The 15,581-nt window shown below is 38.2% G+C and overlaps 1 long non-coding RNA gene across 4 annotated transcripts in view; it reads left to right on the plus strand.

Moving 5' to 3' along the window:
• Nucleotides 1-15,581, plus strand: part of LOC112668440 (uncharacterized) — a 269,115-nt gene that overhangs the window by 52,099 nt on the left and 201,435 nt on the right. The gene's annotated exons all lie outside the window — the stretch shown is intronic.

Genomic DNA, 15,581 nt, shown 5'->3' on the forward strand with positions numbered 1-15,581 from the left:
TGGTGGCTCAGCGGTTTAGCGCCTGCCTTCGGCCCAGGGTGTGATCCTGGAAACCCTGGATCGAGTCCCATGTTGGGCTCCCTGCATGGAGCCTGCTTCTCCCTCTGCCTGTGTCTCTGCCTCTCTCTCTTTGTGTCTCTCGTGAATAAATAAATAAAAATTAAAAAAAAAGAATATCCCTTCTCCTTCAAAGACTCCATGAGCTCCCCCATCCATACATTGGAACATGGAGGCCCCTGACCAGCCAGGAAGTCTTTCCTTCTTTAATCACCTGATGTTTCTCCTGCTGTATCTTGCAAGCATGGAAGCCTCGAGCTTGAGAAAATGCCCCTAATTTGGGCCCAATTCAAATTACCAGGTTTCCCATACCTACAGTGCTACTTACTCCAGCAAAAACTTTTTTTCTTTCTAAAAACCCTTACTAACTCCACGAATCATAACATGGCCTCATAATGGGAAATCAAAATGGTGTAATCTTGGATTAAGATTGAAGTGCCTTACTATCCAGTTTCTTATCTAACTTAATATTTATTCTCTGTTTACTATTGATGTCTCAGTCTTCTCATCCTAAAATGTGGATAAAAATCACTACCTTCCAGGGCACCTGGGTGGCTCAGTGGTTGAGCATCTGCCTTCAGCTAAGGTTGTGATCCTGGGATCCTGGGACTGAATCCCACATCAGGCTCCCTGCATGGAGCCTGCTTCTCCCTCTGCCTCTGTCTATGCCTCTCTCTGCGTGTCTCTCATGAATAAATAATTAAAATCTTCAAAAAAAATCACTACCTCCTCTAAGAGTTGGTATAAGGATTCAGTGAGACACTGGATGTGGAAGCAGCTAGTGGCCTAGAGCACATTCTCAGTGAAAGCAAGTTGAACCAGATTGATTTTCATGGTTAGGGGGATAAAGTGTTGATTTTTAAGAGTTCTTTATATATATTAGATACAAGTCCTTTGTCAAAGTTGTGATTTGAAAATATTTTCTCCCGGTCTGTAGCTTGTCTTTTTATTCTCTCCAAAATGTCTTTCACAGAGCAAAACTTAAAGTTTTATGAAATCCAAATTTGTCAACTTTTTAAAAATAGATCATGCTTTTGGTATTATATCTAAGAACTCCACCTAAAGATTTTCTCATATTTTTTTTCCTAAAAATTTTATAGTTTTATGTTTACATGTGGATCAGTTATCCACCTTGTGTTAACTTTTGTATTAGGTGTGAGATTTAGGTCAAGGTTAAATTGTTTGTATATGAGTATAAAGTTGTTTTAGTACCATTTGTTGAAAATTTTATCTTTTCTCCATTGAATTGCTTTTGTACCTTTTTCAAAAATCAATTGACATATTTATGTGAGTCTATTTCTGGTCTCTGTTCTATTTCACTGATCTGTGGTTCCTTCCCTTTGCTAATACCATACTGTCTTGATTAGTACAGACTTTTAGTAAGTCTTTTTTTTTTTTTTAGCAAGTCCTTAAGTTTTTACTTAACTTCTAGTTAGTTAATATGCAGTGTAATATTAGTTTCAGGTATACAATATAGTGATTCAGCACTTCCATACATCATCCCGTGCTCATCAATATAAGTATACTCCTTAATCCCCATCATCTATTTTACCCATCCTCCCCACCAACCTCCCCTCTTTTTTAAAAAAGATTTTATTTATTTATTCATCACACACACACACACACACACACACAGAGGCAGAAGCAGGCTCCATGCAGGGAGCCCAACATGGGACTCAATCCCGGGTCTCCAGGATCATGCCCTGGGCTGAAGGCAGGTGCTAAACCGCTGAGCCACCCAGGGATCCCCCCCAACCTCCCCTCTTAACCACTGGTTTGTTATCTATGGTTGAGTCTGTTTCTTGGTTTGCTTCTCTCTCTCTTTTTTTTCCCCTTTGCTAATTTGTTTTGTTTCCTAAATTCCACATACGAGGGAAATTATATGGTATTTGTCTTTCTCTAACTTATTTCACTTAGCATAATACACTCCATTTCCATTCATGTTGTTGCAAATGGCAAGATTTTATTCTTCTTGATAGCTGAGTAATATTCCATTGTGTATTTCTATATATCACATCTTCTTTATCCACTTAACAGTCGATGGACATTTAGGCTCTTTTTGTTATTTGGCTATTATTGATAATACCGCTATAATCATTGGGGTGCATGTGTCCCTTCAAATCTGTATTTTTGTATCCTTTGGGTAAATACCTAGTAGTGCAATTGCTGTATTGTAAGATAGTTCTATTTTTAACTTTTTGAGGAGCCTCCATACTGTTTTCCAGGGTGGCTGCACCAGTTTGCATTCCCACCAACAGTGTAAGAGGGTTCCCCTTTTTCCACATCCTTGTCAACACCTGTGGTTTCTTGCATTGTTGATTCTAGTCATTCTGACAGTTGTGGGGTAGTATTTCATTGTGGTTTTGATTTGTATTTCTTTGATGATGAGTGATGTTGAGCATCTTTTCAAGTGTGTTAGCCAACTATATATCTTCTTTCGAAAAATGTCAATTCATGTGTTCTTCCCACTTTTTAATTGGATTATTTGTTTTTTTGGCTATTGAGTTTGTTAAGTTCTTATAGATTTTGGATACTAACCTTTTACCAGGTATGTCATTTGCAAATATCATCTCCCATTCCTTATGTTGCCTTTTAGTTTTGTTGATTGTTTCCTTTGTTGTGCATAAGCTTTTTTTTTAAGTAGGCTCCATGCCCAACATGAGGCTTGAACTCACAACCCTGAGATCAAGACCTGAGATCAAAAGTTGGATGCTCTATTGACTGAGCCACCCAGGCGCCCCTGTGTAGAAGCTTTTTATTTTGACAAAGTCCCAATAGTTTATTTCAGATTTATAGTAAATCTTAAAATCAGTAGTGTTATTCCTCCAACTGTATTCTTTTTTTAAAAAAAAATTGTTTTAGCTCTTTTTGTTCCTTTGCTTTTCAAATAAATTTTACAATTCATTTCCCTGAAAACTAAAAAGAAATTCTGTTGGGATATTGATTGGACTTGCATTACATCTATGGATTAGTTTGGGAAGAATTGACATTTGTACTATGTTGTTTCTTTCAACCCATAAACACATTATATCTCTGTATATTTAGATCTTTCCCTTTATTTTTTTAAATCTACATATTTTTTCAAATTTTGAAAAAGATTTTATTTATTTATTTAGAGAGAGCATGAGCAAGAGGAAGAGCAGAGGGAGAGGGAGAGAGAGCATCCTAAGCAGACTCTGTGCTGAGCATGGAGCCTGACATGAGACTCAATCTCATGACCCTGAGACCATGACCTGAACTGAAATCAAGAGTTGGGTGCTCAACTGACTGAGCCACCCAGGTGCCCCAAAAATATGTTTTTTTTTTACTCTGCTTTCTTTTTTTTTTATGATAGGCACACAGTGAGAGAGAGAGAGAGAGAGAGAGGCAGAGACACAGGCAGAGGGAGAAGCAGGCTCCATGCACCGGGAGCCCAACGTGGGATTCGATCCCGGGTCTCCAGGATCGCGCCCTGGGCCAAAGGCAGGCGCTAAACCGCTGCGCCACCCAGGGATCCCCTTTACTCTGCTTTCTGGGCAAAAAATGCTTTATTTATTTTTTTAACTAGGGTCCATGCCCAATGTGGAACCCAGCATGGGGCTTTTAAACTCACAACCTTGAGATCAAGAGTTGGATGCATAACTGACTGAGCCACCCAGGTGCCCCCTAGATCTTTTTGGATCTTTGTTTTCTTTCATCACTGTTTTATGGTTTTCATCATACAAAATCTGTAGATATTTTGTTAGATTTACACCTTAGTATTCCATTTTATCTGAGCTACTATAATGTTGTATATGTATATGTATATAAAAATATGTATATGTATACATAAAAATACATTTAATATATACTTATATGTTAAGCATATGTATTTAGTTTCCAGTGGTACGTTGGGAGTACATAGAAATATGACCAATTTTTCTTTTTTAAAAATTATTTATTTATTTATTCATGAGAGACACACAGAGAGAGGCAGAGGGAGAAGCAGGCTCCCTGCAGGGAGCCTGATGCGGGACTTGATCCCAGAACCCTGAGATCATGACCTGAGCCAAAGGCAGACATTCAACCACTGAGCCACCCAGGCACCCCAGAAATATGACCGATTTTTCTATGTTGACTTTGTATCCTACCACTTTAGTAAACTCAGTTATGTTGTTTAAGTTTTTTTGGTAGGTTCCTTGGGATTTTATGTGTAGGAAGTTATGTTGCCTGCAAATAGAATTTTATTTCTTTCCAATATTTAGGCCTTTTGTTTATCTTTCTCGCCTTATTGCATTTGCTAACGCTCCAGTATGATGTTGAATTGGTGGTGAGAGAAGATGTTTTGCATTGTTCCCAGTCTTAGGGAGAAAACATTTAGTCTTTTGCCATTAAGTATGTTGTTATCTTAGGTTTTTTTTGGAGACACTCTTTATCAGGTTGAGGAAATTTCCTTTTATTCCTACTTGCTGAGAATTTTTATCAATTTATGTTGATTTTTCTCAAATGCTTTTTCTGCATCGATTAATATAATCATGTAGTTATTCTTTTGTAGGCTGGTAATAGTGTAGATTACATTGATTGATTTTTTTTACATTTTTTTTAAATTGGAGTTCAGTTTGCCAACATATAGCATAACATCCAGTGCTCATCCCATCAAGTGCCCCCCTCAGTGCCCGTCACCCAGTCACCCCCACCCCTTGCCCCCCTCCCTTTCTACCACCCCTTGTTAGTTTCCCAGAGTTAGGAATCTCTCATGTTCTGTCTCCCTTTCTGATATTTCCCACTTATTTTTCTCCTTCCCCCTTTATTCCCTTTCACCAAATGAATGAGACCATATAATGTTTGTCCTTCTCCAATTGACTTATTTCACTCAGCATAATACCCTCCAGTTCCATCCACGTCCAAGCAAATGCTGGGTATCTGTCGTTTCTAATGGCTGAGTAATATTCCATTGTATACATAGACCACATCTTCTTTATCCATTCATCTTTCGATGGACACCGAGGCTCCTTCCACAGTTTGGCTATTGTGGACATTGCTGCTATAAACATTGGGATACAGGTATCCCAGCGTTTCACTGCATCTGTATCTTTGGGGTAAATCCCCAGCAGTGCAATTGCTGGGTCATAGGGCAGATCTATTTTTAACTCTTTGAGGAACCTTCACGCAGTTTTCCAGAGTGACTGCACCAGTTCACATTTCCACCAACAGTGCAAGAGGGTTCCCCTTTCTCCACATTCTCTCCAATATTGAGCCAACCTTGTAATAATCCATGATAAACCCCACTTGATTGTACTATATTATTTCTTTATATATTGCTGGATTTTATATAATATTTGTTAAGGATTTCTGTGTCCATACTCATGAGGGATATTTGTCTATAGTTTACATTTTTGGAATTGGTTTTGTCTGATTTTGGTATCAGTGTTAGGTTTGCCATTTTCTATAAATTGGGAAACATCTCCTTTTCTATTTTTTGGAAGAGATTGTATAGAACTGGTATTATTTCTGCTTTAAATTTTGTATAGAATTTGCTAGCAAAATAATCTAGGCCTGAATATTTCTTTTTCGGAAGGTTTCAACTAAAATCATATTTATTTAATGATTGTGATTGTAGGACTGTTCAGTTCATCTATTTCATCTTGGAGGAGTTTTGGTAGTTTGTGATATTTAAGGACTCATTGCCTTTTGTTCTTTACAATATCCCTATGAAGTAGGCAAGACAGGTAGTCTTAACTCACTGCTCAGAGCAGTTCATAGTACATAGCAGAAAATAAGTCAATATTAGTAGGATGAATTTGTTAAATAAACTCCACTTTTCAAATGTGCAAACTAAGGTTCAGAGTGGTGAAACAACTTGTTGAAAATTATTTAGCTCATAAGTGGTAATGCTGGAACTCAAATCCAAAATCTAAAATAGCTTTTGAAGAAGAAGGGAATGTGAGAAGGGAGCTAATCTGGCATCTGTTTTGTGCCAGACACTGCTGGATGCTTTCATATAACTTGACTCATTTAAATTCTGACAGTTATCCTGTGATAAAGGTGTTTCCATCTCCATTTTAAAGTTGAGGGATGTAAGGTTCTGTATTAGGGTCCTAACAGGAAACATATGATATGCTCAAAGTAGGGTAGTTTGAGGAAGGTTTAGTAAAGGGACTATTTACAAGGTATAGGCAGGTTGTGGGGAAACCACAGGGGCTAATGAAACCCTGGGGCTAGTACAATAGGTCTGTTACCCCCCTCCCCCCACCCAGGCCCAAAGGATGAAGGAAAGGAGTGTCTAGAAAGAGGACATCTAGGAGGAGAGATCTCTAGAGCAGGTAGCACTGAAATGAGCAGTGGTCTTTGGTCAAAGTAAATAGCCAACTCCCCATAGGGAGGAAGCCAAGAGGAAGCTGCATGCTTCTTATCTTTGATCACTCTCAAGAGTTCTTTTTGGCCAAACCCAATCAATCAGAAGCCAGCGACCAGTAAAGCCTATTGATATAATTCATACCAGACAATTTCCTGGTGAAGAAGGCAAGATAGTGTATCTAGAGGACAAAGATGTACAGTAACTTGTCCAAGGTCACATGGCAGCCTGGTAAGAGGCAGGTTTAGGATTCCAATTCCATAGTTCCAGTTCTTGACACTGAACTTGTCCATCTTTCCCCCAGGAGATTAACTTTTAGGGCCACTGTCAAAAAGGGCCTGTGATGGGGCACTGGGGTGGCTCAGTCAGTTAATTGTCTGCCTTTGGCTCAGGTCATGATCCCAGGTCCTGGCGAGCCCTGCATCAGGTACCCTGCTCCGCAGGGAGTTTGCTTCTCTCTCTCTCCCTCTGCTGTTCCCTCTGCCTGTGCCCACTCTGGCTCTGTCAAACAAATAAAATCTTAAGAAAAAAAAAGAAAGGGCCTGTGATAAATCTCCCAATATGTATATGTTCTCATTTTATTTTTGTTTTTTGTCCTGCAGTGGCCCTATGCTGGAGTATTAATGCCCTATTATTGCCATTTGAAATTCTTGATAATTTTATCTTTGAATCTGTACTTTGTAAGTGAAGGCCAGTGGGACAATGGAACATGCACTGGGGGCTTGGAGCCTTGATTCACATACAGTTCCACCTCCCACTACCTCTGCATATCTTCAGGATGGGTTCTTGATTGCCAGTTCCTTGATTCCTAATACTCTGAGCACCTTTTATCTTTCCCCATCCAAGTCCATCCATTCCCAGCAGGAGCCTAGAGGTGGGGAGGATCAAAGCCAAGTGTACATTTTCTGCCATCTTTCAGGGTAGGGCATGACAATAACCATCCTTGCATATACCAGGCACATTCAGTGAGCAACTCAGTAGTGGTGGCCTCTTACCCATCCCTGAGCCAGGTACCTAGTGCATCTTTGTGGAGAGGTTGTAATACCCTTAAGAGGTGCCTATGTAGGGGATCCCTGGGTGGCGCAGCAGTTTGGCGCCTGCCTTTGGCCCAGGGCGCGATCCTGGAGACCCGGGATCGAATCCCACATCGGGCTCCCGGGGCATGGAGCCTGCTTCTCCCTCTGCCTGTGTCTCTGCCTCTCTCTCTCTCTGTAACTATCATAAATAAATAAAAATTTTAAAAAATTAAAAAAAAAGAGGTGCCTATGTACTTTTGGTTGGGGTAGCAGGCTCACAGAAAGGGAGATGCCTATCTCAATTTCCCTGCCCTCTGATAAAGCATAGCATGTCAGTCCAGCAGGTGATGGAAGGGGGGACCCAACAGTTGTTAAGCCCCACCCCATGACTTGTGCCATGTATATGCACAAGTCATGGGATGGAGTTCCATGTTGCCCTTAGTGGTCTATGCCTGCCCCATAAGAATCCCTGTGTCCTGGAAAGTATCCTTTGGGCTTATTCCATATCCGGGTAGCTGTCTCTTCCTCATTCCAACTTTACAAATCTGACTTATGCCACTTTTCTGGCCAACTCAAGGCACCTTCCAGGGATAAGGAATGAAATACAAATTGTGTAATTTTGTTAACTCTGTATACAAGTTAGGTCTGATATTTTTACTTAAAACTGAAATTGCACAAAAAAGATGAACAGTAAAATATATGTTAATAATTTAAAATTCTAGTTTTTCTTGACTTAGAATGACACTGAATTGCAAATAGAAAATACCAGGATAAACTGAATGAGAGACCACAGAAAGAAGGAAAAAATCTTTATGTTTTAGTACCTTTAATAACACATTTTTCCTGCTTTTTGAACAAGGCATTCCACATATTCATTTTGCATTGGGCCCTACAAGTTATGTATCTGGTCTTGCCTGGGTGAATATTTAAAGCATATGGGTGCATCCAACTTAATTAATTTTGGGTAGAGAGCTCTTAATTATCTGTATTTTTAAAGACACCTCCAAGAATCTGCCATAGAAACAAATTACAAATAAGCAAGGAAGGAAAGCTAGAATAAACCCTATGGTACTAGATTAAAGTCAGAGATATCGATATAAAAATTCATATAAACATATCTATACATATATAAATATATGTACATATAAAGATAGATATAGAAATAAACATCAATATGTGTATATATATGGACTATTTTACTTTATGTGTTTCCTAGCTCTGTCCACTGACATGTCCTGGAAGCAGCAACATTCAAGGAGAATTGAGCTCACCTAGAATCACATTTTGTTTTCCAAATGCCATTCCCAAATAAAAAGAACTAAGTCTACTAATAATCTTGGAGGGCAAGATATAGCTTCAAAGTATTACCCCCCAAATATTTATTAATTACTATGGTGGTTTTAGCATGTGTCCACAAATTTTTTGTTTCTCCTCCCTTCTGGAGGTGAAGATTAATTCCCCTCCATTGAATGTGGGCTGGACTTACTAATTCAGTTCTAACAAAGTATGGAAAGGGAAATATAATAGTTTTACCATTTACTATTTATATTTTCTAGTTAATATGTAAGTAAATTGAAAGAAAAATATGGGGTGCCTGGGTGGCTCAGTCAGTTAAGCATCTACCTTGGGCCCAGGTCATGATCCCAGGATCCCAGAATTGAGCCCTGCATTGGGTTCTCTGCTTAGTGGGGAGTCTGCTTCTCCCTTTCCCTCTGCCTTTCCTCCTGCTCATGCTCTTTCTCTCTCTCTCTGAAATAAATTTTTTAAAATCCTGAAAAAAAGAAAGTAAAAAAAGAAAAAACATGCCATTCAAATATTTTTAAAAAGTGGTAATGGCTATATTATCATTTAAAGTAGACTTCAGAATGAAAAAATGATTCCTCCACTGTCCTGCCTTTTCTGGTTTTAATTGAGATTTTATATAATTCCAAGTTATCTTTTCTCTTAGATTGTCAGTTATACTTCTTTTAAAGTTTTTGGTAGTTGTCCTAGACTTTTCAGTATACATTTTTAACTAAGAGTCCATCTTCAAATAACACTACACACTTTACTTGTAGTATAGGTGCCTTATAACAGAGTGCTATCAAATCTTCTCTCCTATCACTTGTGACCTTGTGATTTATTTCATTTATCTATATGCTACAATCAACCAATATATTATTACTATTGTTACTTAAATAGTTATCTTTTATATCAATTAAAAATTAGAAAAATAAAAGATTTTAATTTGCTTTCCTCTATCCCTTCTCTGACACTCTTCCTTTTTTGTATGTCTGAGTTTCTGACCTGTATTATTTTCCTTCCCCCTGAAGAACTTTTTATATTTTGGGTAAGGCAAGTCTGTTTTTATTTCCCTCAGTTTTTGTTTTTCTGAGAAAGAGTTTCTCTTTCAATTCTGAAGAGTAATTTTGCTGGATATAGAATCTGGGTTGATGTTTTTTTTCTTTGGATGCTTTGAATATTTCACTCTACTCCTTTTTGTGTGGTTTCTGACAAGAAGCCTGGTACAATTCTTATGCTTGTTCCTTTAAAAGGCATTCCTCCCTACTCTGTCTTCTTTAAAGATGTTTTCTTTGTCTTTGTCTCTACAGTTGGCTAGAGAAGGGTGGAGTGAGAGCAGTGCCCTCACCCAGATGGGATAAGGTGCTGGCAGTCTATTTCCCTGTAGAGTTATGGAGCTGCTTTAAGCATGTTTCACAATGATTCCTCTTTCTCTCCCCTTCCCAGAGTCACAAGAGGATCTTATTCAGATCTTTACTGTGGGAACTTGATGGATTACCTGAAATTTGGGGATGCTCTTGTGTATGCAGTCCTCAGAAGTTTCTTATTCTCACAGTGGTGCACAGTCAGCCTCCAGTGGTTTTTTAAAATGACCATTTTTGGTATTCCTACTAGTTTATGATTCCAAAAGCTTCTTTTCTAGGTAAGTAAATTGCAGTTGGATGTTCCTCATTCCCTAGATTTGGGATGGTGGTTTTCCCTGAAACCCAATTACTTTGATGGGTCCAAAAAAGCCACTGAATTTTCAGTTTGTCTGGTTCTTCTTGTATGTAAGAATGGGAGTGTTGACTTCCAAGGTCTTATCAGAGTGGAAAGCAGAAGACTGCTTCAAAATTTATATGAAAAGGTCTAAGTCCTAGAAGAACTAAACAATTTTTAAAAAGAAGAATAAAGTGGGAGGAATCAGTCTCAACTGATTATTCAAGACTTATTATATGGCTGCATTAATCAAGACAGTATGACAGAGGGGTAGACACATAGATCAGTGGAACAGAACAAAGAACTCTGAAATAGACCCACACAAATATGCCCAACTGATTTTTAACAAGTTGCAAAAGCAATTCAATGAAGGATAATTTTTTCAACAAATGATGTAGGAGTGATTGAACATACATAGGCAAAAAACCAAAACAAAACAAAACAGAAAACTCAAACAAACAAAAGAAAAACAAAACAAAACAAAACAAAACAAAAACCTGATCTAAATCTCACACTCTGTGCTGGCATAATTCTGAAATGGATCATGTAACTTTGCAAAATGTAAAAGTGTAAATCTTTCAGAAAACAAACATAGGAGAAAATCCTTTGGATCTAGGACTAAGCAAAGGTTTCTTTAACTTGGTCCATATAAGGAAAACGTTGATAAATTGGAACTCATCAAAAGTAAAAATAATTGCTCTATGAAAGACCTTGTTAAAGAAGATGAAAATACAAGTGATGAACTGGGAAAACTATTTGTAAATAATATTTCTGAAAATAAAGAACTCTCAAAAGCAACATACATTTCACTGAAGAGGATATGTAAATGACCGGTAGGTACATGAAAGGATATTCAATATCACTAGCCATACATATATACATCTATTCAAATAGCTAAAGTAAAAATATTGATAATACCAAATGCTAGCAAGGATGCAGGAAAACTGGATTTCTCATACATTGCTGATGGGAAAGTAAAATAGCACAGCCACTGTGGAGAAAGGTTTAATGGTTTCTTATAAAACTAAGCATAAATTTACCATACAACTCAGAAATCACACACCTGGGCATGTATTCCATAGAAACGAAAACTATCCATACAAAAACCATGAATGTTCATAACAGAGCTATTTGCAATAATCAAAAGCTGGAAAGAGCTCAAATGTTCTTTTGGTGAATGATAGGTAAACGATTAAACAAACTGGTATATCCATTCCATAGAATACTCCTCAGCAATGAAAAGAATGAACTACAGATACACACGACTTAGATAGATATGATGGGCATTGTGCCAAGTGAAGAAAGCCTGTCTCAAAAGGTCACATACTGATTGATTCTATTTATATAATCTCAAAAATGATAAAATTAAAGAGCTAGAAAACAGATTAATGGTGCCCAGGACTTAGAGATATTGGGAGGAGAGTTGTGACTATAGAGAGGCAGCATGAGGAAGACCATTGTGGTGGTGGAATTGTTCTGTTTCTGGATTGTGATGGTAGTTACAAGAATATACGCATGTACCATTGGGGGAAACTGAGTGAAGGATACACAAGACCTCTCTGCATTACATTTTCAAATTCATATGCATCTGTAATTATATCAACAAAATAGGTTTTAAAAAAATAGTAGGGTTACAGTGGAGAGACTGGAAAGATCTCTCTTTAACCAAGTGATCAAGGCTGACATCACCAGGATGTCATGTTGATATCATGTACCACCTGATACCATATGATGAGAAAAGCACTTCACCACTGTGCTATCCTTCCCCAAAATTACATAATCCCAATTTAATCATGAGAAAATATCAGATAAGCCCAATGGGGGGGGGACATTTTACAAAGTAATCTTTAAAATTGTCAAGGTCGTGAAAAATAAGGAAATACTGAGAAATTGCCATAGGTTGGAGGTAACTAGGAAGTTATGATGACTAAGTGCAACATAGTATTCTGGATTCAATCCTGGAACAACAAAAAAAGGACATTAGTGGGAAAACTTGTGAAGCACATTATAAAAAATAACTGATCAGTGCTCTTCAAAGTGTCAAGATCATGAATACATGGGCTGATCAGCTGTCCTAGATTGGAGAAGGGATGTGATGACTAAATGCAATGTAGTATCCTGATCAGTTCCTGGAACAGAAAACAGACATTAGTGGAAAACTGGTGAAGTCCACATAAAATCCATAGTTTTATTAATGGTGTTGTACCAAGGTTAATTTCTTAGTTTTGATAACTGTACCATGGTTATGTAAGATTTTGACATTGCTGGATGTGTGACAGCTATCTCTTCAGTTTTTTCAACTTTTATATAACTTTAAAATTATTTAAAAATAAACTTAAAAAGTGACCTCCTCCCCACCCCGGAGATTCTAATGTGTAGCCAGAGCTGAGTACTGATGCTAACTAGTCCATTAGGTCCTGCCTCATGAGTTTCCACTGTGTTCTCCTACTCTGTCCTTCCCTTTCCTCGTCAAAATTGCTGTGTTCTGGAGGTATTTATTCTCAACTGGCTGCTGGCCTAAATAGGATGAGGCAAGAAAAATGTTTCTACCACTACCCTAGTAGGAAATTCATTCCAAAGTTACTAGCATGGGCGCTATCCTATCTGCTCTAACCTGGTCCATATATAGTAGGAATTTCCACCACGGAGGTTCAGTCCTTTGTGTAAAGTATCATCACATCGTCATTTTTCAAGTAGCACTATGGATGTTGGAACATGAATTCAATAAGAATTATGAGTCATGTGAATTGATGCATCAGGGCTTTTTCTGTAACACCACAAAACCATGGGCATCCGTGGATGAGAAAGCTAAATTTGCCTAGAGCCCCTCACAATCCATTTTAACTATCAAACCAGAGAAGGCCAGCCCTTGGTTGGAGGCAGGAGGTTTGCATGGTAGGTGGTTAGAGCCAGGTGCTTCAAGACCTTGAAAAGCAAGGACAGCCACAGAGGGTGATGCTCCAGTCTTAGAGATCTGCCTTAGGTAGAGATAGTCAACATCTTGGAGAGCAAACTCCTGTTGCTATGACAGCTTCCAAGAGCACACTCAGTTCATCAGAGCCTGAGGCTTATTCAGTTGGCTCCACCCTCTTCCTGGAGTGCTGTGTTTATTAAGAGGGCCCTGCCCTTTATTTTGCTAGGATTACTCATTATGGGTTGGTGAACTGCCCTTTTTCCCCTCCACCCCAGCTTTTCATCTGCACCCTAGAAGGGAGGGCTGTGTCTTTGGGCCTGCTGAGAGTCCTTCAAGAGAGCTGATCTGAGAGAAAATTAAGAACAGCTGGGGGTAGACACAATGACATCATATGCCTCTAGCATAAAAGGCAGCTCAGAAACTCAGATTCAAAAAGGAGAGAAAAATAATGGGAATTGGAGAAAGGGGCTGAGACTTGGGAACTATGCAAAAGCTGATTACTGAGGAAGACAAGAGAAGATTAAGCTGGAAGCACAAGAACTAGCTGAGACATTGGAACTTTTAGTAGGGACCTATTAATCTAGTATTTAGCGTTTGGAATCTATAGATTTAACAGCTAAAGCTAAACAAGGACAGATTGGTAAAAAGCTGTGAAAATGCCCTGAGGCAGCCTATAGTTAGGACTAAAGTTAACAAAAGAAATGGTTAGACTGAGCTTTATTACAGAATAAGTTACAAATTGGACCCTTTGCATAAAGACTTCTTTCTCGATTGTTTTGTATGAGATTGCATGGTTTATATGTTAAAGTATACTTGTTTATGATTCCTCTGCATAAAATACTGATGTCTGTTTGGAGTGGTATATCTTTATGAAACTGAATGATAAACCTGAACAGCTTGAAGGGACATTGGAGATGATGTAGTTCAACCCTACTTTTATACATGAAGAAATTGAAGCCCAGAGAGTTAGGTCATGTGTCCAAGATCATACAGCTATTATGTGACAGAGTTGTGGTTGGAACATAGGTCTACCAATTCTCAGGCAAGTGCTGTTTTCACCCCACATCTATTTTACTTAGATTAGCCATGCCCAAAGAGAGTCCAAATTTCTGTCCCTATATTACCACTAGTGATTACTGGTGGCTGTCATAGGTAAAAAGCAGACCACTTTGGATGAACCACACTGCCTCTGCAGAATTCTTAGAGAATCCTTAACATATTAAGCATGATGTGAAAAAGTCATAATGAAAAAATACCAAGATGACATTTATTTTATTACATCGTTTTCTCTGTGTGCCATCTCTAAACATAATGATGTTGCTCTGTTTAGCACTTTTTTAAGATTTATTTATTTCTGATAGAGAGAGAGAGAGAGAGAGGCAGAGACACAGGCAGAGGGAGAAGCAGGCTCCATGCCGGGAGCCCAACGCGGGACTCGATCCTGGGACTCCAGGATCGCGCACCCTGAGCCAAAGGCAGGTGCCAAACCACCAAGCCACCCAGGGATCCCCTGTTTAGCACTTTTTAAAACATTGTATTATCAAGTTTAAGCAGCAATGTCTGGCAATACATTGTTATGTTGTCTGTTTAAAGTAACCACACACAGAACTGATACTTATACTTCAAGCTGTACAATCATGGCAGTAGCTACCAATTGGTGATACCTTATCTTAATTGCAAGTTTTTTCTTTCATGGGTGAATAAACCTTTGGAAGAGTGAATATACAACCTAAACCAAATAGAGTAAGAGTCAAGTTTCTATAATTAGTCTGAGAAAGTTACAACCCAGGTGGTCTGCTCAATCAAAAAACTGCTATTGTAACCTTAGAAATTACTGAGCATTGGTCCTCTTAAATAACATGCCTTATGAGGAGTGTAACTATTCCAAAAGAAAGACAACAGACCGTGCCAGACAAAGCAGAATTAATGAACTAGTCAGAAAAATAATTGAAAATAAACTAGAATATCACTGAAGAGTTCATATTGGTAACATGAAGCAGGCATAAATAGTTACTAAGAAGCATTCAGAAATATAAGCTATGAAAAATATTAGTTGAAGTAAATAACTTGATTGGGGGGTGAGGTTAATAACAACATGAATACAGATTAAAAAGATGAATTAATGAGCGAATGACCAGATTGAATAGCTTTCCCAGAAGACATCAGGAAGGGAGAAATAGTTGGAAAATATATTTTTTAGTTTTAGAGATACAAAGGATAGAAAGGGAAGTGTTAAGTCAGTATAATAAGAGTCCAAGGAGAGAGAAAAAACATAAGTGGAAGAGAGCTAAGTATTTGAAGA

The sequence above is a fragment of the Canis lupus genome, chromosome X (assembly GCF_003254725.2).
Source record: "Canis lupus dingo isolate Sandy chromosome X, ASM325472v2, whole genome shotgun sequence".
Classification (NCBI taxonomy): domain Eukaryota; kingdom Metazoa; phylum Chordata; class Mammalia; order Carnivora; family Canidae; genus Canis; species Canis lupus.